General features: G+C 35.3%; 1 long non-coding RNA gene across 1 annotated transcript; it reads right to left on the minus strand.

The window, feature by feature from the left end:
* Window positions 1-11,471: 11,471 nt before the first annotated feature.
* Window positions 11,472-27,460, minus strand: LOC115833250. The gene is made up of 3 exons (XR_004028682.1): window positions 27,382-27,460; window positions 20,787-20,793; window positions 11,472-11,482 (listed from the first exon to the last, which is right to left on the minus strand). It is a non-coding gene; the product is annotated as an uncharacterized LOC115833250 (long non-coding RNA).
* Window positions 27,461-27,614: the final 154 nt, after the last annotated feature.

Consider the following 27,614-nt stretch of genomic DNA (forward strand, 5'->3'; position numbering starts at 1 on the left):
ATTTAAGCTTTAACATGGTGTTTCTTAGGTTCATTCTCTTGGAATTTTGTTTTAAAGGCAAATCAGTGGTATCATAATAAAATGCGTATTAGTTCTTGAGCCAGAAGAACAGGATTCAACTCTTGGCTCTACATTTTAACAGCTCTGATTTTGAAGACTTTCATGCTGGAGCTGATTATCTTAACATTTACATTTTCCTTGTTAAGGCACAAGTAGCATGTTTAAACATATGGTTTAATTTTTTAAGATTTTGAATGTTTATTCCACATGCCTCATGAAAGGGCTAAGTGTTTTGGGGAACTTGAACCCCACATTTGGTGGTGTGTCTGACGGTGCTCATCCTGGAATCGCTGAGAGTGTTTTCATGTAGGATACAACTTTCAAGAGAACTATATAAACAAATACTATTATAGGTATCTCTCTTTTTTCTCCTGCAGATATTTAGTTGAGTCAGGAGGAAAATCTGTTTAGGCATGGGTGTTTATTAAGAAAGCTATAAACTTAAAAGGATGTCAATTCAATTCTGTGCTCAACTGTTGGTTACAGTAACAGTGGTAATTAACTGGCATTATCAAAGAGCTACATTCAAAACACATGTTAGAGAATATAATCTTAAAATTATCGCTGCTCAATATTCACCAGAAAAAATCAGCTGAGATAAATAGTCCTCGAGTAGACTTGTTATGAGGATATATATCCCATCTATTACTCAAAACCTTCTAAAAAGTTGCCATTACTATCTTCAACAAGCAAATAATTAATTACCAGGCTCATTTTGTCTGAGAACTGCACAGAACTGTTTTTACTAAGCTTTCCTTGGGGATTTCATTTTATAGGCGGGAAATTTAAAAAAAAGCAGCTCTTTTAAACTCCTTGTTTCATGTATTATAAGGATGCTCATTACATTACAAGGTATGATCTGTGGAAAGACCCTTCAGATGAATTCTTATCTGATATCAGTGCCAAGTGCAGTTGTAACACTGAACAAAATTGATCTGGGCACTCTGAACTTTAACACTAGCCAGATTTTCTTTTTTACTTTGACTTAGAGCTTAGTTTATCTATCTATCTATCTGTCTGTCTGTCTGTCTGTCTATCTATCTATCTATCTAATCTCTGTCTGTCTGTCTGTCTGTCTGTCTGTCTGTCTGTCTATCTATCTATCCATCCATCCATCCATCCATCCATCTAGCTAGCTTAGCTAGCTAGCTGCAAATGCAAGCTTCATGAGGGCAGGGACCTTGCCTAACTCCTTTAAAACAGTACTCTCAGCACTCAGCACCTACAACAGTGTTTGACAAGAAATAGGCTCTCAATAAATTCTTAATGCATAATTAATATTTTTTGGTCCCCATATCTTGAGTTTCCAACTCCTCAGCTCCCTTGTTTGGATGTGCTGGTGTGAAGACCCCTCTATAATTAATGAAAAGGAATTTAGTAGAAAAGGCAAAGGTTTTGGAATGAGACATACCTGAATTCAAATTTAGTCTGTGCTACTTGTAAGTCTGTACAAGTTATCTAGAGATAACTTTCTGAGATTCAGTTTACACATTTGCAAAGAAAATCTGAGGGTGATATCTACCTCAAAGAATTCCTGTGAGGTTTCAATGAGATGAGATATGCAAAGGATCTAACCCAGTGCCTTGAACATACAGAGTTGGTGCTGCTCAGTAGATATTAGTTTGTTTTCCTTTTGTTAAATAATAAATCTGTCTCATTTTATGCTCTTATTTTATCTATCAATAACATACTAGGTAGATTTTTCTCTATAGGCAGGTTCATTTATTTGAGAGTATAGTGAAAGCAATTGTATTGGAGTTTTCATTAAGCAGTGTTTGTTTACATTTAATGTCTGAATGTAGATTGCAGATGCATGTAAGTATCTCTTGATAGGTAAGAAATTAATTAAAAAAATCTCTCGAGCTCATTAATATGTTGTCTAAGTAATAACAAAGTTTGTTTACGTCATCTACATTATCCTCAAATTGTCTGTATATTTAATGGGTCAAGTGAATGGGATGGAGTCAGTGTCGCTTTGCTAAAAGATTTTTAGATTCATTTAAAATACTTCCAGAAATTGAAATTGGGTGACTTTCTATTTAAGAAGTATCTACTTTCTGCCTAGAGAAAACCCTGTCATAATTTTCAAAGGTGTCATGGGTTGAATTGTGTCCCTCCAAAATTCATACGTTGAATTCTTACCCCCAAGCGCCTCTGAATGTGATCTTCTTTGGAGATAGGGTCTTTACAGAGGTAATCACGTTAAAGTGCAGTCAGGATGGTGCACCCTTATCCAATATGACTGTCATCCTTTTAAAAAGTGGGAAGTTAACAGATAGTCATGTATACGTGAGAATACCATGTAAGCATAAAGAGATTATCCACATGCCAATGAGACAGGCATTAGATAGATTCTTTTCTCACAGTCCTCAGAACAAATGAACTCTGTCAACATTTTAATTTTGGATTTCTAGCTTTCAGAACTGTGACATAATAAGCTTTTCTTTGTGGCACTTGGTTGTGGTGTCTCCAGAAAACTAATATAATATATTCACCTTCTGTTTTCCCTGTGATATGATTTGTATTTTCCACAAATGTACAAAGACTTCTAGATTGATTCAAAGTGACTCGTTTTGTTCAAAATCCTCTACCGTTTAGTGGCTTTTGTCACCTATCCCAATGATACTGTCTGTTGTGAATACTGTTGGAATCTTACCCAGATCATGTTTTCTGGCCAGTGAACCCATTTTTTATCTGCTTTGGGTACTGTCTGATGACAGCTCACAGGTGCACCCTTCTCCAGGCTATTGCTCACATCTAACTTGGAGTCTTCATGCCCTAGTGATTAGATAGCATCTGTCCTTAGGACTGATGACAGATTTCAGCAGGGACTGACACAAGGTACAAAAGGCTGCCTCCCTTTCCTCAAGGTGGGACCAACTCCAGTTGAATGTGGTGCTCCAGAGCTTCTCCATGGTACCAGAGGGGGAGCCAGTCTCTAATGGAAATGACATTTTTCTGAGTTTCCTTCACCCTTTCTCATCCAGTTTTCCTCTCTTCCCTTCTCCTGAGAGCAGCTCTCTCCTCAATAAATAAGTCACTCACATAAGAACACCCACCTCAGGCTTTGCTTCTTGGAAACTAGAGCTCAGGCATAGCATCTATCCCAAACGTTTCTGACATTCTGCAAGTGGTCTTTGCAATCTCCTCCAAGTTTCTAGATTGTTAGGTTTTGAGGGCTAGTTTTACTTTAGGAAATACAAAATTATTTAGAGTCACTGTGGGGGATAAAATGTGTAAGAAACTTAAATGGCACTGTTGCTCCAGTGCTAACAGCAAAAAAATGGCAATAAAGCAATGTCTGATTATTGAAAAAATATTAAACTGGGAAGTGTAGCTTTCTGCTTAAATGCCAAACTCCTGATATATGTTGAAAACAAAGTCTTGTTACTTGCTCTGCTCTACTTTCTGTCTCCACTATTTCATCACTATTAACTTGCCATTTCTAAAAGCATTTTTAAATGCTTATAAAATGCTATTAGCATATTACAGTCTTCTTTCTTTTTATGTTACAGGAGAAATACAATATGTAGTAGTAAGATGAGCGACAGCTCAGTAACATACCTGGAAGATCTCTGTCTTTTTCAGTAGGAATCAATCTTGTCACTTTGCTTCACATACTTTCAAAAAGTTCTTCCAACCTTTAAATTTCAATTATTTCCCAGCTAAGCAATTACCCTCCTTAAGCATTGTTGATAGTTTTCAAATAACTTTGAATGTCTGACAACAGATATAAAATAAATATTATTTGGCATGTTTGTCATATTTTAAGACATTTGAAAATAAAAATGTGCATGTTTTTCTTGTATTTATATAATCCTTTTAATTGTTGCTAATACATGGTGTTCACTTGAGTACACGTGTGGTAGACTAGTTTCAAAGTGTCTTCCTAGCCAACAAGCCGTCATCACCTCTTAGAGTTGCCACTTGGTCTAGGGTGATGAGCCTTCTGCCACCAAGTTTGCATAATAGGAGTCCAACCTTCAGCCATTGTTGATTAGACCGGGAAGAGCCATCTAACACAAACTGGACTACTTGGATTATCCTCTGATTTTGTAATTTGGATAAAGAAATTCTAATTCGCTATGGACTATTAAATGCAAGGATTGTAAACAATTTGACTCATGTAATGATCATCTCTATCATGTAGAGCAAGCCCCAGTGCTTCTAGAAGGCTTCACTGTGTTCTGATGTTACTTTCCATGAAGCTCCTGCGAATCCTTATACAGCAAAATATAGTTGTTCCTCTTTTCTGTTTCTCTTTCAGGGGATGAGAAAGGTGATTATAAACTACATCTACATGTGTAGTTGGGGATGAAAGATTTGAACTGTGCACACCAGAGGGTCCTGATCTGAAAAGGTGAGAAGCGACTAATGTCAAACTTATATAATGTGTTCCCCCCACATTTATTTTTTGCTAAACTGCTTTGTGATTTGTGATTTGCAACCTAAAATTCATGCGATGCTTCTTACAAATAAAGTTAAGTCAACAACAACAAAACAAAAAATTACAGAGTAGAAGGCAATTATAAAATATATTAATAATTTTAAAAAGCACAAAACAATAAACAATAGCATCACATCATACAGCATACCTTTTGATTAACCAACCTAAGTCTTTTTGCTTGAACACATCTGTTACAGGAGAGATATTGATTTACAAGGAAATCTATTTCATTTATAAACAGTTGTAATTGATAGAAAGTTCTTTGACCCTTTTTTCTATTAAATTATGCTCTGATCTCTACAGCAAAATTTTTTTGACCTGTTCTGCCCTTTTGATCTATGCAGAAAAAGGATACCACATTGTTGACTTGATCCATTCAGATTTTAGAAGCCAACTGTCTGTACCCCACAAGTCTCGGGTTTGCATATCCACTATTGCTGCTCATAGCTCAGCATTTCTACACGTTTCACTCTCCCAGACACAGCCACCTGCTTGTACCTGCTTATGCATATAAAGGTCTATGCTTTAATATTCTTCATCAGTTTAGGAATGAAATCTGAAATAAAGTGAATGTCTTATACTTGTTTATCAGTTCATATATAAAATCACAGCTCTGTCTTAGTGCTTATGTTTCTTTGCTGGGGACAAGTTCATACATATCTCAAATGGTTAATGGGAATGTACAAGACTTTGCTCATTATTCTAACATCCTCCTTAAATCCACACTACAAATGTGTGTCTACATTTTCATGCATATTTTGTCATACACTCAGACAATTATTGCACTCATTTCGCACATGAAAATTGATGTGTCTTAAAATTAGCCAAGCTATTAGCAAATGTAATCCTTTATGTTTACCCTCCTGGCAGTGAGAAATAATATACTGGATAATACCTTGGTAAGAGGAAAATAATATCTAGATGACATTTCAGTTCCCCTTAAATTATTTGCCAAATTATAGGTATTCATTCTGAAAAATGACTGGGATGGTGTAATTGGTGTATCTTATTTTTCCCCCAAGGGGAAATGAACAAATCAATATGTCAATGTAGTAGACACAATTGTGGAAACAATTATGTTTTTTTTTAAGATAAATGATGCCAATGTTGGTTCTCATACTGATCCATCCAAGGTCTTTTATTTATAGAAACCATAGCAGTTTTAATAAGGTGATGGTATAAAATATTGCTCTTCAGTCAAAGAACAATTATATTTTCAAGTGACACTTTCTATGTATTTCGTGACACTAAATAAAGTGTCCATTGTTCAGTTTGTTTCTAAACTAAGATATGAAAAGCTTTCAGAAATGTAACACTGATTCCATTTATTTGTTGTTGTTGTTGTTATTGTTACAAAACAAATTATTTCTTTTGTTGTCGGAGACCTAGACAGTAAATGCTTTCAGAACAGGGATTGGGCCTATAATCTCTAGTAAGAGAGAAAGACAAAGTAGGCCCAATCCCTGTTCTGAACTGTGCATGGTACAAAGGAGCTGCATAAGTGATCTCTGTTGGCAGGTGGATGAACAAATAAGTAAGTACTGGGTTATTGCCTTCGACTCAAAGAGTAGATAGTACCCAGCATATTTTAAGGGTTGGTGTGAGAATAATCTTGGTGTCTAAGACAGGAAATCTAATGCCTAGAATGTATTATAAAGCAAAAGCCCTGGGAGCTGTGACCAGTAAGAAATTATTGGGTCTGTTAGAAAGCCTGCTCAAAGTAAGCCTTTGTTATCCCTAAAAGAATAAGGATCAGTAGGGAGGGGGAGGGAACAGTACAGAGTAAAAGAACAATGGGGGTCCAAGGCGGGTGGATCATCAGGTCAGGAATTTGAGACCAGCCTGGCCAACATGGTGAAACCCCATCTCTACTAAAGATAAAAAAAATTAGCCGGGCGTGGTGGTGCATGCCTGTAATCCCACTACTCCAGAGGCTGAGGAAGGAGAATCGCTTGAACCCAAGAGGCAGAGTGAGCCGAGATCGTGCCATTGCACTCCAGCCTGGGTGACAGGGCGACACTCCCTCACAAAAAAACAACAAAAACAAAAACAAAAAACAAAAACAAAAAAACAATGGGGGTGAAGGGGATGCTATAAACATAGCGTGTAGACTTTAAATATTTGTTAAACAATAATGCTTAATCCACACAAAGTCAAATCATTAGTTAATTAAATTCTGGCAAATATGCTATAATTTAGTTTAAACAAACTAAAAAACAATAAAAAAAAAACTGGTCAAATCCAGAAGAAAGTCAAGCATAGGGAAAAGTGTGCAAAGTTTGGCCAGAAAAGTCTCTAATTCTGATACTAGTTCTTATACTGTGTAACTGTTGAACAATTAGTTTTCCCATCCTCAGTCTCCTTTTTCTCCTATTTAATCATGTGAATGGGGTTGGTTGATTGCCAAAGACCCTGCCAACTCTGAAATGTCTTGATGCTATATTGTTCATTTGCTAAACATGATTGACTAATACATTGAATTGTTTCTCAATGTAGTTACAGTCTGAGACAGAGAACAGGGCAGTCCAGAATCCAGTGATACACACAACATGAATATGTGCTCTTGCATATTAAAAGAACACTTTCTGAGAGAGCTAAAGTATCTTCTTATGACAAAAGTTAAGATGGAGTTCACACACTTCCTCACTTTCTTTCTGTATAAGTAATTCAATATCATTTTCCAGAAAGCAGTAAAAAGTGGACATGGGTGTGGATTTTTATTTGATATATTGTACAACTGAGAAGTGTAATAGTGACTTTTGATATCTAATATACATAAGATAATAAATGGTTCAAACTTAAATAAACATGAAAACAATAAAACCCACTTTTGCTTATCAAACTATTCTAAATAAATTTAGATTGTTTTTAGTATTCTAACTTAGGCATTCCTTTTCATTTTCTATTAATTTGATTTTACCAGTATGATAAATACGGTCTCTAAGAAAGGCGCAGTGTAGAATGAAAAATTAACATCTCCACCTCTCACTTCCTGTAGGGAGAGAAAAGTATTTTAACTACTCATGACTGGTTAGTAGCAATTAATTGTTTTTTCCCTACTGACTGAGTTGATTTAAGTCTATGATTGTTGATAATGCTGCCAGTGGATTTCTATTCAAGGAAAAGATTTCCTGGAATTAATTTTCTTTAATACAGTTTCTAAGATTTAAAGAGACTTTTCTGCTTAAGTAGCGCAGTGTCCAGTGACGTCTACCAAAGCTTTTTTAATTAAATAGTTCAATTAGAAAATAAACAGACATTGCCTTCTGCTTTCAGAAGATACACTTATAAAGGGAATTTTGTAATTATTCTGGAAAATGTGGTGTAAGGAACTTCCAGGTAAAAATGGCAAAATGATACTGCATCATAGAAGCTTACCCCCCAATCAAGAAAGAAAACTAATAAAAGTAACCATTGTAAATACTTGAGGAAGAACAGTATCAACTAAACAAAGAGTAGCTACAACTTTAATCCATATGTTTATAAAACTGCTTGCCAAATAAGGAAACAAATATTCAACATTCAGTGTGAAGGGCATGCCTTGTAATTCAGCCCTCATTCTGCGCCCCAGCTTTGCTGAGTCAGCAAAATTCTAAAAATTCCCCTGAATATTCCAAAATTCTCAGAGAAAAATAGTGGGAAGATGTCCTTATTTTTTCTTTTCTTTTTTTTTTTTTTGACTATGATATAGTAGAAACGGCTGCCGGGGAAGGAGACACAGAATAGGGAAAATGAAAAACAGAGTTGAGTGGTAGAAACAAAGATTCTGAGACTGTGCACCGACTTAATTGGAGTTACGACTGGAAGATCAAAAAGACTCAGTATGAGACTAGAGTAGACTTCACAACTATTTAGAGTGAATCTCGTACTTCATATTAAATTTTAAAAAATTCCAAAGTTAAGACAAGCCCTGAGACTCTACCCAGGACCATGCCGGTTTGTTCTCAGTTGTGTTCTTCACTCTCTCCATGTCCTCATGGTACAGAAAAATGAATAAAAAAACAGAAGCTCAGCCCTCAAGTTGGAGATTGAAAAGAACAGCAATGTAGGCCCAGGAAAGTAACAAAAGTCCAGGAAAGGAGTAATTGAAGAGAAGAAATAAATATTCAACCCTAATATTATATCAAACTACAATTCTAGACAGAACCAATATGAATGAAAAAAGTGAAAAGAAATCACAGGGCAACTATTTCAACAGACTAGGTGATACAGTACCCCCACTCCCACTGCAAAAAATAGAAACAAATAAATAAAAAGAGTTGAGCTAATTGGGATATTTGCTCTTGTTTGTTTGTTATTGAATCATGTGAATTTTCTTATATATTTCAGGTATTAGTTTCTTATCAGATGTGTCATTTGCAAGTATATTCTCCCATTCCGTAGGTTGTTTGTTTGCTCTCTCTCTCTCTCTAGATATAGATTTATATAAAACTTCTGCACAGCAGAAATATATATATATACTGTTCAACTGTATATAAATATACTGTATAACTGTATACATGTATATATATACTGTGTAACTGTATACATGTATATATATACTGTGTAACTGTATACATGTATATATGTACTGTGTAACTATATATGTATATATGTACTGTGTAACTATATATGTATATATGTACTGTGTAACTGCATATATATATATATGTACTGTGTAACTATATATATATGTACTGTGTAACTGTATATATATACTGTGTAACTGTATATATATATATACCGTGTAACGTGTAACTGTATATATATATAACGTGTAACTGTATATATATATATATACCGTGTAACTGTATATATATATATACCGTGTAACTGTATATATATATATATATATACTGTGTAACTGTATATATATATATACTGTGTAACTGTTTATTTTTTTTTATATATATATACTGTGTAACTGTATATATATATATTATATATACTGTGTAACTGTATATATATATATACTGTGTAACTGTATATATATATACTGTGTAACTGTATATATATATATATACTGTGTAACTGTATATATATATATACTGTGTAACTGTATATATATATATACTGTGTAACTGTATATATATATATACTGTGTAACTGTATATATATATACTGTGTAACTGTATATATATATATACATACTGTGTAACTGTATATATATATATTGTTTTATATATATACTGTGTAACTGTATATATATATATATACTGTGTAACTGTATATATATATATATATACTGTGTAACTGTATATATATATATATATACTGTGTAACTGTATATATATATATATATATATACTGTGTAACTGTATATATATATATATATATACTGTGTAACTGTATATATATATATATATACTGTGTAACTGTATATATATATATATATATACTGTGTAATTATATATTATATATATATACTGTGTAACTGTATATATTATATTTTTTTATATATATATATACTGTGTAACTGTATATATATATATATATATACTGTGTAACTGTATATATATATATACTGTGTAACTGTATATATATATATATACTGTGTAACTGTATATATATATATATATATACTGTGTAACTGTATATATATATATATATATACTGTGTAACTGTATATATATATATATATATATATACTGTGTAACTGTATATATATATATATATACTGTGTAACTGTATATATATACTGTGTAACTGTATATATATATATATACTGTGTAACTGTATATATATATATATACTGTGTAACTGTATATATATATATACTGTGTAACTGTATATATATATATATATACTGTGTAACTGTATGTATATATATATATACTGTGTAACTGTATATATATATACTGTGTAACTGTATATATATATACTGTGTAACTGTATATATATATACTGTGTAACTGTATATATATATATACTGTGTAACTGTATATATATACTGTATATATATACTGTGTAACTGTATGTGTATATATATAATATATATATACTGTGTAACTGTATGTATATATATATATACTTATATCTGCTGTGTGGAAGTTTTTCATTTGATGTAATCCCATTTGTCTATTTCTGCTCTTGTTTTCTTTTCTGTACTTTTGTAGTTTAATCCAAAAATTCTTTTCCTAGACCGATGTCATGGTACTTTTCCCCTATGATTTTTTTCTAACAATTTTGTAGTTTCAGGTCTTACATTTAGATCCTTAATCCATTTTGAGTTAAGGGTCCAGTTGATATAAGGGTCTAGTTTCAGCCCTCTGCTTGTAGTTATCTAGTTGTTCTAACACAATTTATTGAAGAGGCTGTACATTTCCCATTGTGTCTACTTTGCACCTTTGTCAAAAATCAGTTGACCATAGATGCATAGGTTTATTTTGGGGCTTTCTATTATGTTCCATTGGCCTATGTGTCTGTTTTTATGCTAGTACCATTCTGTTTTGGTTATTATAGTTCTGCAGTATGTTTTGAAGTAGATTGTATTCTATTCAATCATAAAAAGAAATGAAATCATGTTATTTGAAGCAACATTAATGAACATGGAGGATGTTACATTAAGTGAATTAGTCCAAGCACAGAAAGAGAACTATTCCATTATCTCATTCATATGTAAGTTCTAAACATTGTTTTCATAAAAGTAGAGAGTAGAATGGTTGTTACCAGAGGATAAGGAAGAGAAGGAGGAGAGTGGATGAGGTAAGGTTGATCAATGAGTACAAGGCTATGTTACATAGGAGGCATGCATTACTTTGTTCTATTGCATAGCAGTGTGACTAAAGTTAATAATAATGTATTGTATATTTCAAAATAGCTAGAATAGAGATTCTTGTATGCTTGAATCACAAATAAATGATAAATTTTTAAGGTGATGGATATAATAATTACCCTGCTTTGATCATTACAAAATACATACATATATCAAAATATTATGTTTTAATCCATAAATATGTACAATTTCCAATTATAAATTTATAAAACAGAGTGGAGCTAGAATGTGAAAAACAAAGATCTCAATTTAAATGAAACAAAGTAAGAAATACAAGGAAAATTCTCATAAGCACTTCACAGTTTAGAAAAAAATAAGAAGAACCTGTATCTAGTAAAAGAAAGCTCAAGTATTAGAAGACCAGAAAAGACATAGTTAAGAATAACATAACTTTGGGAGCTGCAGTGGCTCAGGCCGGTTGTCCTGGCATACAGGGAGGCAAGACTACATGTTTGAGGCCAACCTGGTCACCATTGACAAAAAAAAAAAAAAAAAGAAGAAGAATAACATAACTTTTATATAGAAAAGCCTTGAGGTAATCTCAGTGAATGCAGATAAAAAGGAAAAATGATTAGAGTACTAAGAAATGAGCCAGAAGATATGAAAGGCAGAGAAAATATATGGGAATTACACAGAAATATATTTAAGGCAAATTTTTCTGAAATAAGAAAATCAGTATTCAACCACATTCATTTATCAAATACATATTACTTATCTACAGTAGGTCTGGCTCTGTTGTAGAGGCTGAGGAATTGTAGTACTGACAAGGAGGTTAAAGTCCCTGCACTGATGAAGCTAACCTTCTCCTGAGAAAAAGTATAATAAACGAGTAAACACAAAAACAATAAAATTTTACATGTATAAACTAAAACACACAGTGTGTTGCAGAAACTTTTCAAACAAGATGTTTGAATATTTAATCTAGTTCAGTTATTTAATTCATAAGATAAAAATATAATTTTTTAGGCATCCAGGCTAGAAAAGCAAATCATGTGTAAGAAGAAAATATCTGGTTGTTTCGTATGTTTTTCAACACAAATCTCAAGTCCAGAAGATCATGAAAGTGTATTCCTAAATTTTTGAGGGAGAGAATGTGAGAATCAAGAATATTATACCAGAAAACATGTCATTCCAATATCAGGCAAACAGGTAGACATTCTCAAAAATGAAAAAAGCTAAGACAATACAGCATCTTCAGAAGCCCTTCTTTAAAATAATCAAGCAAACTCTGTTTGATGAAGAAATCCATAGCTAATTAAGAGATTAATGAAAATAAAGACCTTAGGAATGAAGAAGCTGGAGTATGGGTTCAGTTAGATTTGGATCCATTGAAACATAGAACTAATAGTAAAGAAAAATGTGGAAATTATAATCAGGAAATAAGATATGCATATTAGAAGTTTTGACACTATGTAAAATTAATGACATCATTCACAAAATTTGGAAAGTGGGGAGCCAGGGAGATAGGATAAAATTTGAAAAAGCTAGCCAGGTGTGGGGGCTCACGCCTGTAATCCCAGCACTTTGGGAGGCTGAGGTGGGCGGATCACGAGGTCAAAAGTTCAAGAGCAGTCTGACTAACACTGTGAAACTGCATCTCTGCTAAAAATACAAAAATTAGCCTGGTGTGTTGGCATGCGCCTGTAATCCCAGCTACTCAGGAGGCTGAGGCAGGAGAATCGCTTGAACCCGGGAGGCGGAGGCTACAGTGAGCCGAGATCGCACCACTGCACTCCAGCCTGGACAACAGAGCGAGACTCAGTCTCAAAAAAAAAAAAAAAAAGTTAAAAAGCTAATGCTCTAATCTTTCACAGTGAGCAATTAGTACTGTACAAAAATTAAATATTTAAATAAAACTAATGACTCCTATTTCTTCATGTTGTTATAATCTATTTTATTACTTTTCGAGGGATATTTTAAAAAATACTATCTCTTGTGGTAAAGAAGCATGTATCTGAAGTGAAACATTTCCAAAAGTTTCTTTACCTTTTCATAGATTCAAGTAAAATTGTACTTCTGATTTTGCTTATAAAATAAAATGCTATTAAATTGTGTGTACACATTTTATTTTATGTGTATACACACATATACATAGTGTATAATTTTATGTGTTTCTCTGTTTATATTTCTGTCTGGCTATAATGCACAGAAATATGTGTGGAATAATATGTTTGCAAATGCTGATGCAAGTTATTTGTGTAGTGGGATTTGGAGAGATCTTTTTTTTGTGAGGAAATGTAAGAATTTGTGTTTTTTAATCCTAATGGTGTTAGCACATCATTTTCACAGAAATGCTAAATGAACTTGTTTTCTTAAAAATATAGCATGAAATAAATGTAAGAATGGTGTTCTCGTAGTCTAGATATCATAAAAGTGTAGACATCAAACTCGAACTCAGGAGGTCCGAGTTTTAGTTTGATATCTGCCTCGACTGAGCTGTGTGACCATAGGCAATGCATCTGAACTCTACAGAAATTAGTCTTCACATTTATAAAGTGGTTTATTCTAGCTCTAAGATCACTATAACTTGAAAGAATTTGCCAGTAGCTCATTTAGCCTAAATTGATCCCCAAAAAAGATCATGAGAGAAGGGTTTTTGTGTAGGTGGGTTATTTTAGGATGTGATGATCCTAGTGTATGGGAAGAGAGTCCAAGGACAGTTCAGTGGAAGGGAGGGGAAACTAATAGAGACATATGATATCAAGTTGGTTATGGCTGTAGGCAACTGGGGTTTCATCCCACCAGGAACCTCTGAATGGTTGTATAGAATGCAATTCAGAATTTTTCACCCAAAAGCAGAAAAAAAAGCATTTATCCACCAGTTTCAACGCTATATTGGACAAGTGTTACCCTGCTGGTAAGACTGACATTTAAAATATAGGATACACAGTTGAATTGGAATTTCAGATAAAAAACTCTTTTTTACAATTTAACAACAAATATTGTATGGGACATGCATATACTAAATGTATAAAATTTAAATTTAAATAGGCATCATGTATTTTTATTTGTAAATTCTAGCAAGTCTATACATGAGATATTAACATGCTCATACTTTCGGTTGTGCATGCATGAGTGCAGATGTCTTGTCCCATAGCATCAGAGAAACACCACTGCAGAAAGCAAGAGGAACACAGTTCAGTTTCAGGTGCAGCTAAGATGAAATGCATTCTGTATATATGTGTACAAACTGCCTCAGTAGCAATGAAAGTTTGGGTCAGGAAGAAATTACACAGGGCACAAGGGTATATATGTGGAGATTAGACAAATTAATCAATGTGGATGTCTTTTATAATCTGAATATAATAAAACAAAATATGAGGTGATATTATTATTATTTATTATCACTGGCTTGCTTTAAAATGTGATTGTTTTGGTAGGGATCAGATTATTCAAGTTGTAGGGGGGTGTATAAATAAGTATAAGCTAATTATATTAAGAAAGAATAAAAACAATTTTGCTTCTGGCTTTTAGGTAGGAACTTCTAGCATACTTGCTTACTCAATGTCTTTTTTCATGCACAGTTGGTTTGACTATTTGGTCCAAATTGATTTGCTCTTGATAAAGCATAGTATTTTTGTGCTTACCAGGAAGTTACTCTAGAATCATATTTTATTTGTTTACTATTATTATTATTTTAAGATAGGATCTCACTCCTGTTGTCCAGGCTGGAGTGCAGTAGCATGATCTCGGCTCACTACATCCCCAACTCCCCGGGCTTAAACTATCCTTCCATCTTAGCCTCCCAAGTAGCTGGGACCACATACGCACACCTCCACGCCTGGCTAATTCTTCATATTTTTAGTAGAGATGGGGTTTCCCTATGTTTCCAGTCTTGGCATCATACTTTTTAATTGGATTGATATGGTTGTGAAGAGACTTTGCAGTGTCCCTAGGATTCAGTAGGAGACTAAATGGTAGTAAGAGACTAAATGGTAAAGTCTCTTCCCTATAATTGTTTTTGTTTTTCCTTTTGGCTGTCCACCTTCCAATTAGCACGCTGTTGTTTTTTTTTTAATTGTGCTTACTTAATATCACTTTATTCAGTCTTGGAGGGAATAAATTATTGTCCTTTCCTTATGAATACACAACCATTGCTGTACAGTCAATTTTCAGGATGAACCCTAAATTACCTCTGAACTCACTGCATTCTGCTGCTGCATCCATTGTTTTCTCAAAGTATATGACTTACAAATTTCTGTAGAAAAATGCCTTTACTGCCTGGCCTAGGAGGTCATTCTGCCAGGAAAGCTGTCTTTCTCTCAATTTTATTTTTCCTTAGCAAGGTTTGTGCATAGTTTCTTTATGGACTCTCCACTCTGCCAACCCTTGAGTGCTTTGTCTCTTCTACAGAAGTATGGTTTTCTATCCTTATGATCTGAAAACCCTCTCTTGTAGCAATGGCTTGCAAGTGGTAAATTTTGCAAGTCATTAGGCTAAGCCATTAGGCTAAATTTTGGAGTATAAGAGGCATTAAGTCGTAAGAACATTTTTTGTTTGTTTGTTTGTTTGTTTTATAATCAGAAAAGTAGCCTCAGTAAGTCGAGCTGAATCAACTATAAATGATGTGTATTTAAAATTCAAATCTAATTTCATAGATAACTTAGAAAATATTCAGTGTAGAAGCTAAAAAAGTCCAATTATTACAGAGCGTCTGTCCTGAGCCAATAGATTTTGCAACATACATATTGCCAGTAAAATGTCTTTTATAGACACTGTTACATATTTCTGCATTTATTGTTATTTAATCGTCAATGAATTATGCCCCCCCAAAGTAATTTTTTTAGTGAGAGAGCATTGGCCTCCGGTGCAATAATTATGCCATTTTATCATAAGGAATCTATGTGATAGAATTTTTAAACTAGAAAGTCCATTATTTATGTCAGCTTATTACCACATCTTATCAGCTTGGTTTCAGTGGTGAAATTAGGGTATATTTTATAACTAGATGGATGTAAGATTGTAAGAGAAGGCCCATGTGTAACCATATTGTACACTGCCTAGCATCCTGCAATTCATTAGTGCCCATTAATGCATGGGTATCCTGGAAATAAATAGACAGCTATTGTAAAATGACACATTTTATAAATCACTGCAGTATAAACTAGATGAGCACTTTAAAATAGCTCAATAGATATTGGAATTCCAAATCTGTAATGCCAGCATGGCTTTGTGTCCATGGAACACAGCAGGTTGATATATGGCTGCTCTCCTGGTACAGCACAATATTATTAACAGGCTTTCAGGGGCATGCCTTGGCTGAATCCCTTACCTTTGTCCCCTACTTGGCTGCTGATTGGAATTATTCATTGAAAAGTGGGGAAAAATGACATAATCTGCAGCTGACCCTTAGCTGTCTATTTCCTGACATGGTGATGTTTTATCTTTTACCTCTCACCCATTTCATATATATATATATATATTTATATTTTACATTCCTCTCTCCTTGGCTCCATTGTAAAGTCTCAACTATCAATATTCTTAGTATGTTTGGAAGTTGGAATTATAGTATACATGCCATCCTTTAGCTTTTTAAAATTTAGCATCACCGCATGAAGATATTCTTAAATATTCACCCAAAGTAAGAATCTGAACTGTTGTCTAGTACTCCATCATATATCTATTCCATTTGTTGTTTTTCCACTTTCTTAAGACAAAGTCCTAAAAGCAGTATGTCCAAGTATATATATGCATGTATTTACAGCTCTAAATATATTTTGACAAATTGCCTCTCAAATATTTCACCAGTTTACATCTAAACCAAGGTCTTGGAGGTGCGTACTCTTCTTTAGTTCCACCCACCAAGACAATGTTTTAAAAAGCCAGAAGTTTCAGAATAAAAACAGCTTTCTACACAAGGTTAAGATAGTGCACAATTTGGTTTAATCCAGAAAACGTTCCCAAATAACATCATCGTTGTAATCATCTTAGCCCTGGTTTCTAAGTACAGCCCTGTTACTGAACCTGCAAAACTATGTTTAGTATATTTGAAAAAAAAGTACAGCAAGTATTTTGTGTCCTATAGGACGTTAGCTATAGGTTGGAAAGACGTTCTCTGGAGTCTTTTCCTTGTTTTATCAGGTTAGCCTGACAGCTACCATGGGGAGCCTCATAGAGCTATCCTAGAAATTGCTATATTACACCAAGTTTTAGCAATATTCATTTTTGATCTTAGAAATATTGACTAAATACCTACTCCATGATAGGTTATGGGATGTAAGAATGGATCACAGTTCTTACATATAGTCCCCCTTAAATAACTCACTGTCCAGTGGAGAGTGTAGTTATGGAAACTGATTTAGATAATACAAGGTAAGTAAATGAACCTGTACCTAAATGCTCTGGGAGTTCTAGAAATAAAGTTGGAGAGATTCATTTTTCCTTTGTGCCTAAACTCCCTTTACATGGAAAATTTAAAAAACATACATATTACTATAACCAGCTCCTTATCTGTATTTTAAAAATACAGTTTGTTGTCTTTCTCTTTTAAGCCTATTAAATTGTGAGGGAGGCAATCATGACTAATTTGTACTTTCCTAAAACCACTGACAACACAGGCAAAAAAGCCCCACCCTAGCCAGTGTCAAAGTAGCCATTTATTGTTAAGAGTTGCATTAATACTATGCATATTCTACCTTGATAAATAATTTATGATAGAATGTAATGTTCATTTTAAAAGTAAGTAAATTCTTTCACTGGCATTGAATTAGTGAGGTTGAACTATATCATATTTTCTAAGGTTGGACTTAGAAAATATTTTGGAGGAAGAAATGACATACTCACTAAAATCAGTCAATCATGTGGGCCAATGAGAAATCTTTGTACTTATGTCTGGAAATATTTATGAAAACAAATATTTTCAAAGCTTTAAGAGACTATATATATATATATATATATATATATATATAGTCTCTTAAAGCTATATATGTATATATATCTGTAAATAACTTAGTAACTCAGTTGACCTTTTAGTCATTAATTTTTAAAATATGTATTGAGCACCTACTATGTACCAGATAGTGTTTCAGTCACTAGGGAGCCCATATTGAACAAGATGAACAAGGAACGTGTTCAACTGGAGTTTAAATTCCACTTGGGTGACATCTATGACCAGCAAACTGAGGGACTGAATATGCAAATAAATAATGGCAAGACCATATGTGAAAACAGAACTATGACTCACAACCTGAGGCATCTTGCTTAGAAAACCAACCCCTTAACTCCAATAAGCAGCCCAGGAAGCCAGCTAGCTCTAAGTCAGACTTCTAGGAAGTCAGGCTTCTATCTTTAGTAATAATCCAGAAAGCAAAACTACAACTTTTGGAACAATTGGCCCCAAAAGGCCAGGACTTTACTAATAACTAACAGTTTCCCTATTTTGTTCTTGCCACCAACTTAGAACCAATCAGAGAAAGCCAAATAGTCACTCATAACCAATCACGTAGGGCCTCCTTCTTCTATTCTAATTAACCTGCCTCCAGCTTTCTCATGCCAACAACCTCCAGTCAGGCATACCTGTAGCATCCCCCCTTCTTCCTCTATGAAGCTTCCCCACTCTTCTGCCTGCCTTTGAGTCTCTGCCAAAACACAAGTGATGGTGGCCAACATCATTGCTACAGCAAGATTTGAATAAATAGCCTTTACTTTTATCATTTAGTTGGTCTTTGTTTCCAAAAAACAAATAAATGAGCAAGATAATTTCCAATAATGACAACCGCACTGAAGAAAACTCATATAAATGATGTCACAGAAGGTGATGGAGGGGGGATAGGGGATAACTTAAAGTAGGTGATCAGGGAGTGATTCCTTGTGGTGGGGTTTGAGCTGATCTGCATAACAGTAATGAAGGAGCTTTCTAAAAGTCTGTCTCAGAGACTTCCTGGCAGAGGTACCAGCCAGTTGAAAGGCCACGAAACAGGAACAAGTTGGCATGTTTAAGGAACCAAAAAGTGGGTCAATGTTCCATAACATGGTGAATGAGGAGAGCAGTTGGAGATAAGGACAGAGAAGTACATAGGAACCAGTTCAAAGAGGGCCTTGTTGGCCCCTTCATGAATTTTGATTTTATTGTAAGAAATCCAGAAAGCCACTCAAGCATTTTATGTATGAGAAGGAAACGATTTAATTTTAATTTTTAAACATCTTTCAAGGTGTGTGTGAAGACAAGAGTGGAATCAGGGAGACTGCTTGAGAAGCTCAGAAATAATACAGAAGGGAGATGACTGGTGGCCCAGACCAGTGTTGTAGCAGTAGAGATGGAGAAAAATGGTTGGACTTAGAAAATATTTTGGAGGAAGAAATGACATACTCACTAACGAATTGGATGTGCAGTTTGAGAGAGAGAAATGAGTGAAGAATGAGTCTTAGCATTTTTTTGCCTTTTTTGTTTTTTTGGCTTGATCCACTTGTTGGATGGTAGTATCGTTTACAGAGATACTAAGCACTAGGTATGAAGTAGGTTTCAGGAATTGGCAGGGAGTGGCAGGATCAGAATTTCTAATTTGTTCATATTAAGTTTAAGATACCTTTAGAAATCCAACTAAAGAGCTCAGTAAAATAGTTTGGAACTCAATAAATGTCTCAGGGCTGAAAATCATTCGTTCTGCCACCTACTGGCTGTATGATTTGGGGCAAGTTATTTCACCTGAGTTTCTTTTTCTTCATTGGTAAAATGGAAGTAATGAGAGTTTATGGGGAGATTGTAGGTGTATCTGTTGGGCTTCATATTACTTTCTTCAATTTAGTTTAGGAGTTACTGGAAACATTTTCTGGATTTCTTCAATAGTTTAAGTGTAATACCTAGTATTTAGTTGTTGTGGGAAGTCAGGGACTCTGAACAGAGGGACCTGCTGAAGCCATGACAGAAGAACATAAATTGTGAAGATTTCATGGACATTTATCACTTCCCCAATCAATACTCTTATAATTTCCTATACCTGTCTTTACTTTAATCTCTTAATCCCATCATCTTCGTAAGCTGAGGATGTATGTGGCTTCAGGACGTGATGATTGGGTTAACTGCACAAATTGTTCCTAAAGCATGGGTGTTTGAACAGTATGAAATCTGGGCACCTTGAAAAAAGACCAGGATAACAGCGATGTTCAGGGAACAAGGGAGATAACCATTAGGTCTGACTTCCTGTGAGCCAGGCAGGACAGAGCCGTATTTCTCTTATTACCGAAAATAGGTAAGAGAAATATCGCTGAATTCATTCCCCAGTAAGGAATATTAATAATTAACAGCCCTGGGAAAAGAATGCATTCCCCAGCAGGGCCTCTAAAATGGCCACTCTGGGGGCATCTGCCTTATGCAGTTGCAGATAAGGGATGAAACACACTCTGGCCTCCTGCAGCGCCCCCAGGCTTGCTAGGATTAGGAAATTCCAGCCTGGTGAATTCTAGTCAGACTGGTTCTCTGCTCTTGAACCCTGTTAAGATGTTTATCAATGACAATGCATGCACAGCGGGACATGAAACTTAATTAGTAGTTCTAGTTTCGCCCTGACCTTGTGATCTTGCCCTGACCTTCTGCCTTGTGATCTTTTGTTGCCCTTGAAGCATGTGATCTCTGTGACCCACACCCTATTCGTACACTCCCTCCCCTTTGAAAATTGCTGATAAAAACTTTCTGGTTTTACGACTCAGGGTGCATCACGGAACCTGATGTGATGTCTCCCCTGGACACCCAGCTTTAAAATTTCTGTCTTTTGTACTCTTTCTCTTTATTTCTCAGACCAGCCGACACTTAGGGAAAATAGAAAAGAACCTGCATTGAAATATCAGGGGCTGGTTTCCCTCGATATTTAGTGATGTGAGTTTTCATCATTTTTCTGTCTTTCCAAAAGCTGTTAGAAAAACTGCATTGTCGGCTACTGAACAGTCACAATGTTAAACTCGAAGTCTTTAATATTTCTTTTTAAAAAATTATAAAAAGTATAAACCTCTCTCCAACTGAAGGGTTGCACTAGATAAACTGACTAACTAGGTAACAAAATTGATGTAGGATTTCTTGTTGACTCTGACATTTTTTACAGAGATGAGCATCATTTTGACCCTTTAATCCCAGAGCTATGAATGCTGGGAGCACAGAAGACTTCCAAGGTCCAGAGACATGCAAGGGTACAATGCTTATGAAATTCTAGGGGCTATGTTATTTAGATAATCACTGTATCTCCTCAGGAAATATCAAAATGGTTGATTGCCTTAGGGACTAGTGCAAGGGACACAAGGATTTGTGCAGACAAGACTTGCCAAAAAGGAGACGCTTTGCTACAATCATTTCCTTTTTAAATTTTTAATTGTTAACTTTTGTGGGTACATAGTAGGTATGTATATATGGGGTACATGAAAAGTGTAGATACAGGCATGCAATGTGTAATAATCACACCATGGAGAATGGGGTATCTGTCTTCTCAAGTAACTATTCTTTGTGTTACAAGCAATCCAGTTATAGACTTTAACCTATTGTAAAATGTACGATTAAATTATTATTGACTATAATCATCCTGTAGTGCTATCGAATAGTAGGTTTCACTTATTCTTTGTATTTCTTTTGTATCCATTAACAATCCCCACCTTCCCTCGTCCCCCAGTTGATTTTCTTGGCTTCTGGTAACCATCCTGCTACTCTCTATGTCCATGACTTTAATCATTTTGATTTTTAGATTCCATGAACAAATGAGAACATGCAATGTTTGTCTTTCTGTGACTGGTTTATTTCACTTAACATAATGATCTCCAGTTTCATCCATGTTGTTACAAATTACAAGATCTTATTCTTTTTTATGACTGAATACTACTCTATTGTGTATATATACCACATTTTCTTTATCAATGCATCTTCTGATGGACAATTAGGTTGTTTCCAAATCTTAAGTTATTGTGAACAGTGCTGCGACAAACATAGGAGTGCAGATATCTTTTTGATATACTGATTTCCTTTCATTTGGGTATATAACCAGAAGCAGGATTGCTGGATCATATGGTAGCACTATTTTTATTTTTTCGAGGAACCTTTAAACTGTTCTCCATAGTGGTTGTACTAATTTACATCCTCACAAACAGTGCATGAGCATTCCCTTTTCTCCACATTCTCTCCAGCGTTTATTACTGCCAGTCTTTTAAATAGAAGCCATTTTAACTGGGGTGAGATGATACCTCTTTGTAGTTTTGATTTGCATTTCTCTGATGATCAGTGATGTTAAGCATCTTTTTATATACCTGTTTGCCATTTGTATCTCTTTTTTGGAGAGACTTCTATTCCAATCTTTTGTCCATTTTTGATAGGATTATTAACATTTTTTATAGAGTTGTGAACTCACTCAAGAAGTTTTTACACAGACCAATGTCCTGGAGAGTTTTCCTGGTGTTTTCTTGTAGTAGTTTCATAGTTTGAGGTCTTAGATTTAAGTCTTTAACCCATTTTATTTCATGTTCATATGCGGTAAGAGATAGGGGTCTAGTTTTATTCTTCTGCATATGGAAATCCAGTTTACCCAGCACCATTTATTGAAGAGGCTCTTTTCCCAGTGTATGTTTTTGTCACCTTTGTCAAAAATGAGTTCACTGTAGGTGTGTGGATTTGTTTCTGAGCTCTCTATTCTGTTACATTGGTCTATGTTTTTAATGCCAGTACCATGTCTGTTTTTATGCCAGCACCATGCTGTTTTGGTTACTATAGCGCTGTAGTATAATTTTAAGTCAGGTTATGTGATTCCTCCAGTTTTGTTCTTTATGCTCAGGATAGCTTTGGGTATTCGGAGTCTTTTGTGATCCACATAAATTTAAGGATTTTTAAAAAGTTTCTGTGAAGAATGTCATTGGAATTTAGATAAAAATTGTATTAAATCTGTAGATTTCTTTGGGTAGCATAAATATTTTAGCAGTATTGATTCTCCCAATCCATGAACATGGAATATCTTCTCATTTATTTTGTGTGTCCTCTTCTATTTATTTTGTCAGCAGTATATAGTTTTCATTATAGAGATCTTTCACTTATTTTATTAATTCTTAGGTATTTAATTTCATTTGTGGCTATTATGACTGAGATTAACTTTTTTATTTTCAGATTGTTACTGTTGGCATGTAGAAGTGCTACTGGCTTTTTACGTTGATTTTGTATCCTGCAATTTGACGGAATTTATCAGTTCTAATAGGTTTTGGTGGAATCTTTACGTTTTTCCAAATATAAGATCATATCATCTGCAAACAAGGATAATTTGACTTATTTCTTTCCAATTTGGATGCCCTTTATTTCTTTCTGTTGTCTGATTTCTCGAGCTAGGATGTACAGTACTAAGTTGAATAACAGTGATGAATGTGCACATCCCTGTTGTGTTCCAGATCTTAGAGGAAAGGCTTTCAGTTTTTCCCCATTCAGTATGATACTACCTGTGGGTCTGTCATATATGGTTTTTATTATGTTCAAGTATGTTCCTTTTATACCTAGTTTTTGAGGGCTTTTATTATGAAAGAATATTGAATTTTAGTAAATGCTTTTTCAGCATCAATTGAAATGATCACGTGGTTTTTATCCATTATTCTATTGATGTGATGTATCACATTGAATGATTTGCATATGTGGAACCACACTTGCATCTCAGGGATAAATGCTACTTGGTCATGATGCATGATCTTTTTAATATGTTGTTGAATTCAGATTGCTAGTATTGTGTTGAGGATTTTTGCATCAACATTCATCGGAGATATGGACCTGCAGTTTGCTTTCTTTCTTTTTTTTTTGGTGTATCTTTATTTGGTTTTGGTATCCGGATAATGCTGGCCTCATAGAATGAGTTTGCAAGTATTCACCTATCCTGTATTTTATGACATAGTTTGAGTAAAATTGGTGCTAGTTTTTTAAATGTTTGGTGGAATTTAGCACTGAAGCCATTTGATCCTGGGCATGTCTTTACTGGGAGAACTTTCATTATGGCTTCCATCTTGTTACTTATTATTGGTCTGTTCAGGTTTTGGATTGCGTTCTCATTAAATCTTGGTAGGTTTTATGTCTCTAGGAATTCCTCACTTTCTTCTGGATTTTACAATTTATTGGCATATAGTTGGTCGTACTAGCCACTAATAATCATTTGAATTTCTGTGGTATTAGTTGTAATGTCTCCTTTTGAATTTCTGATTTTATTTGTTTTGATCTTCTCTTTTTATTCTTAGTAAGGCTAAAGGTTTCTCAATCTTGTTTAACTTTTCTAGAAACAATCTTTTTGTTTCACTGATGTTTTGTATTGTTTTCTTCATCTCAATTTTATTTATTGCTGCTCAAATCTTTATTTTTTATTTTCTTCTACTAATTTGGGGTTCAATTTGCTTTTGCTTCTGTAGTTCTTTAGCATGCATCATTAGGTTACTTATTTTACGTGTTTTTTTTAAATGTAGTCACTTATAGCTGTAAATTTTCCTCTTAATACTGCTTTTACTAAATCCCATAGATTTTCCAGGTATTTAAAAGGACTTAGTGTTGTGATCTAAGCCATATCTTCATTAGGAGGCAGCACAAGCCCAGTAATGCAGTGGTTTTTGTAGAATCATAAAGGTACTACCTTGGTGGGCTTGGATAAGATCTGGAAGAATTATACGGATTAGTAGGTAGGCATTCCTGTTCCAGGCCGCCTGAAGCTAGGGGTGGAGTGACACAAGCACCCTGTGGCTGTCATCACTGGGACTGCACTGCATCAGACATAAACCCAGCTTCCTCCTAGCCTATGTTCACTCAACACCATGGGGCTCTACAATTAGCAAGTGACAATGCCAGCCAGGCCTGTCTCCTTCCATTCAGTTTGGCCAGCTCCTCAAGGCCCTGGGCAGGTCCAGAGATGTTGTCCCAGAGCCAGGGACTACAGCCGAAAACCTTAGCAGTCTACCTGATGTTTTACTGTACTATGGCTGAACTGGCACTCAACTCACAAGTTTCAGTCCTTCCCACTCTTTCCTCCTGTTAACAAAAGCAAAGAAACTTCACCCTGTGGCTACCACCACCACATGCCCTTGGGGAATACTGCCAGACTACCACCAATGTTCTCTTAAGGCTGAAGGATTCTTAAGTCAACTTATGATGAATGCCGCCTGGCTTGGGACTCATCTTTCAGGGCAACTAGCCTCCCTCTCTGGCCTATGGCAGGTCAAGAAATGCCATCCAAGTCCAAATCCTAGAATACAGGGCTCCAAGAGCCCACTTGGTGCTCTAACCCCCTGTTGCCAAGCTGGTATCCAGGGTACAAGACAAAGTCCCTTTTACTTTTCCCTTTACTTTTCTCAAGCAGAAGAAGCCTTGCCTCATAGCTACCACAGCTGGGAATGTGTTAATTCTCATTTGAAGCCAGGAAGTCTCAGAATCTCACCCAACATTCAATGTAGTACCTGGATATCACTGCTGGTTATTCAGGGGCCGAAGGCTCTTTACTTACCCAGTGATGAATGCTGCCAGGACTGGGTTCTTCCCTTCAAGGCAGAGGGTTCCTTTCTGGCTCAGAATGTGTCTAGAAATGTTGTCCAGGTGCTAGGGCCTAGAAAAGAGGCCTCGTGGCTCTTACCATTGCCCCATCCTGCTGTGGCTGAGCTAGTATCCAGGATGGAAGAAAAAATCCTCCCCACTTTTCCCTCTTCTCTCCTCAAGTGGAAGGAAGGGGTCTCTTTCAGAGCCATGAGTTATGCAGACTGGAGTTAGGGGAGGAGGTAATGGCAGCACTCCTTCAGCTGCCTTACATGGTACCTAAGTAGATTAAGTGCCCCCAACCCAGTACACTGGCTCTGGACCCAGTTTATCTTTACTACTCCCCTACAAGTTATAATTCTTGTGACCTAGAATGCTTTTCAAGTTTATTTAGGACCCGACAGCATTTTAACCCATGGTGGCAAGGCCTCTGGGAACTCATGTTTGGACTACTGGGATCAGTGATTTGCTTGTACCTAGGGCTCATTTAAATGCACCCTCCATGGGTAGATGCTAGCTGAGTTTGGTCTAGTTTTCCTCTGTGCTCTAACAGGGCAGAACTGAGTTGAATGCCTCACAATTGCTGTGCGCTCCCTTCCCTAGCACACAGAAATGCTCTCCACACCTCACTGCAGCTTCTTGGTTATGGGGAAGGGGTGGTGTTGGTGATTCAAGACTAGTTTTCCTACCTCTTCTATGCCTCTTTCAGTGATACGAAGTTAAAACCACATACTGTTAGTGCTCACCTGATTTTTGTTTTTTTATGAAGGTGCTTTTTTGGTGTAGGTAGTCTATAAATTGGTGTCTTTGTCAGGGGGATGTCAGTGGAAACCTTCTATTCCACCATCTTGCTCTACCTACTACCCATTTCCTTTCAAATATAATAAAATTCCTATTAAAATATTTCCATTAATATTAATAGAGAATAATATAAATTATTTGATAACAATATATAGTGTACTGATTATTACCATACTTCAGACACTATGCTAAGCAATTTACATGGATTTTCTCATGTAATCCAACTTTTTGAGATAGATGCTATTAGACTGTTCATTTTACCTGAAGAAATTCTTTGAAATGTTCAGGAACTAGTCCAATTCACTGAGCCGGTTAGTGTTGGATCCATGATTTAAATACCTCTACTGCATTGCAATCAGTAATACACAAGTGCCAACCTTTCCTACCCACACACAAAGCTACAGATTATTGTCACAGCCTTTATTAATGCTGTGCTGAGTTAATTTTAGGTCTTGAGCACATTAATAAATAATATGAGGAGAAAAATAGTCCAGGGAAAGGAATAGGTCAAGAGGAACCAGTCAATAGAAAAACTGGCATTGTGCAAGTTCCTGGATTTCAAGGATAAAGCAAAGGAATTAGCAGTCATCGTTATTGTAAGGATTCAGGATTCAAATTGGAGTTTTCTGACTCTAAATGCAATTATTTTTAATAACTGTTAGGCTTCTGTATTAGTCAATTCTCTCACTGCTCTAAAGAAATACCTCAGACTGGGTATTTTATAAGAAAAGAGGTTTAGTTGCCTCATGGTTCTGAAGCATGGCAGCATTTGCTTCTGGGGAGGCCTCAGGGCCTTTTACTCATGCAAGAAGGCAAAGTGGGAGCAGTCATGTTACATGGTGTGAGCAGAAGCATGGTGGGTGGAGGCACCACACATTTTTAAACAGCCAGATCTCGTGGAGAACTTACTTAACATCAGAAGAACGGCACCAAGAAGATGGTGTTAAACAATTTATGAGAAACCACCCCCAATCACCTTCCACCAGGCCCCACCTCCAACAAAGGAGATTACAATTTTAGATAAGATTTGGGTGGGGACATAGATCCAAACCATATCAGCTTTTAAAATTCATTGGAGAGGTTATTTGGTCTTTGTTGGCTAGCGT

This window comes from Nomascus leucogenys, chromosome X (assembly GCF_006542625.1).
Source record: "Nomascus leucogenys isolate Asia chromosome X, Asia_NLE_v1, whole genome shotgun sequence".
Lineage (NCBI taxonomy): Eukaryota > Metazoa > Chordata > Mammalia > Primates > Hylobatidae > Nomascus > Nomascus leucogenys.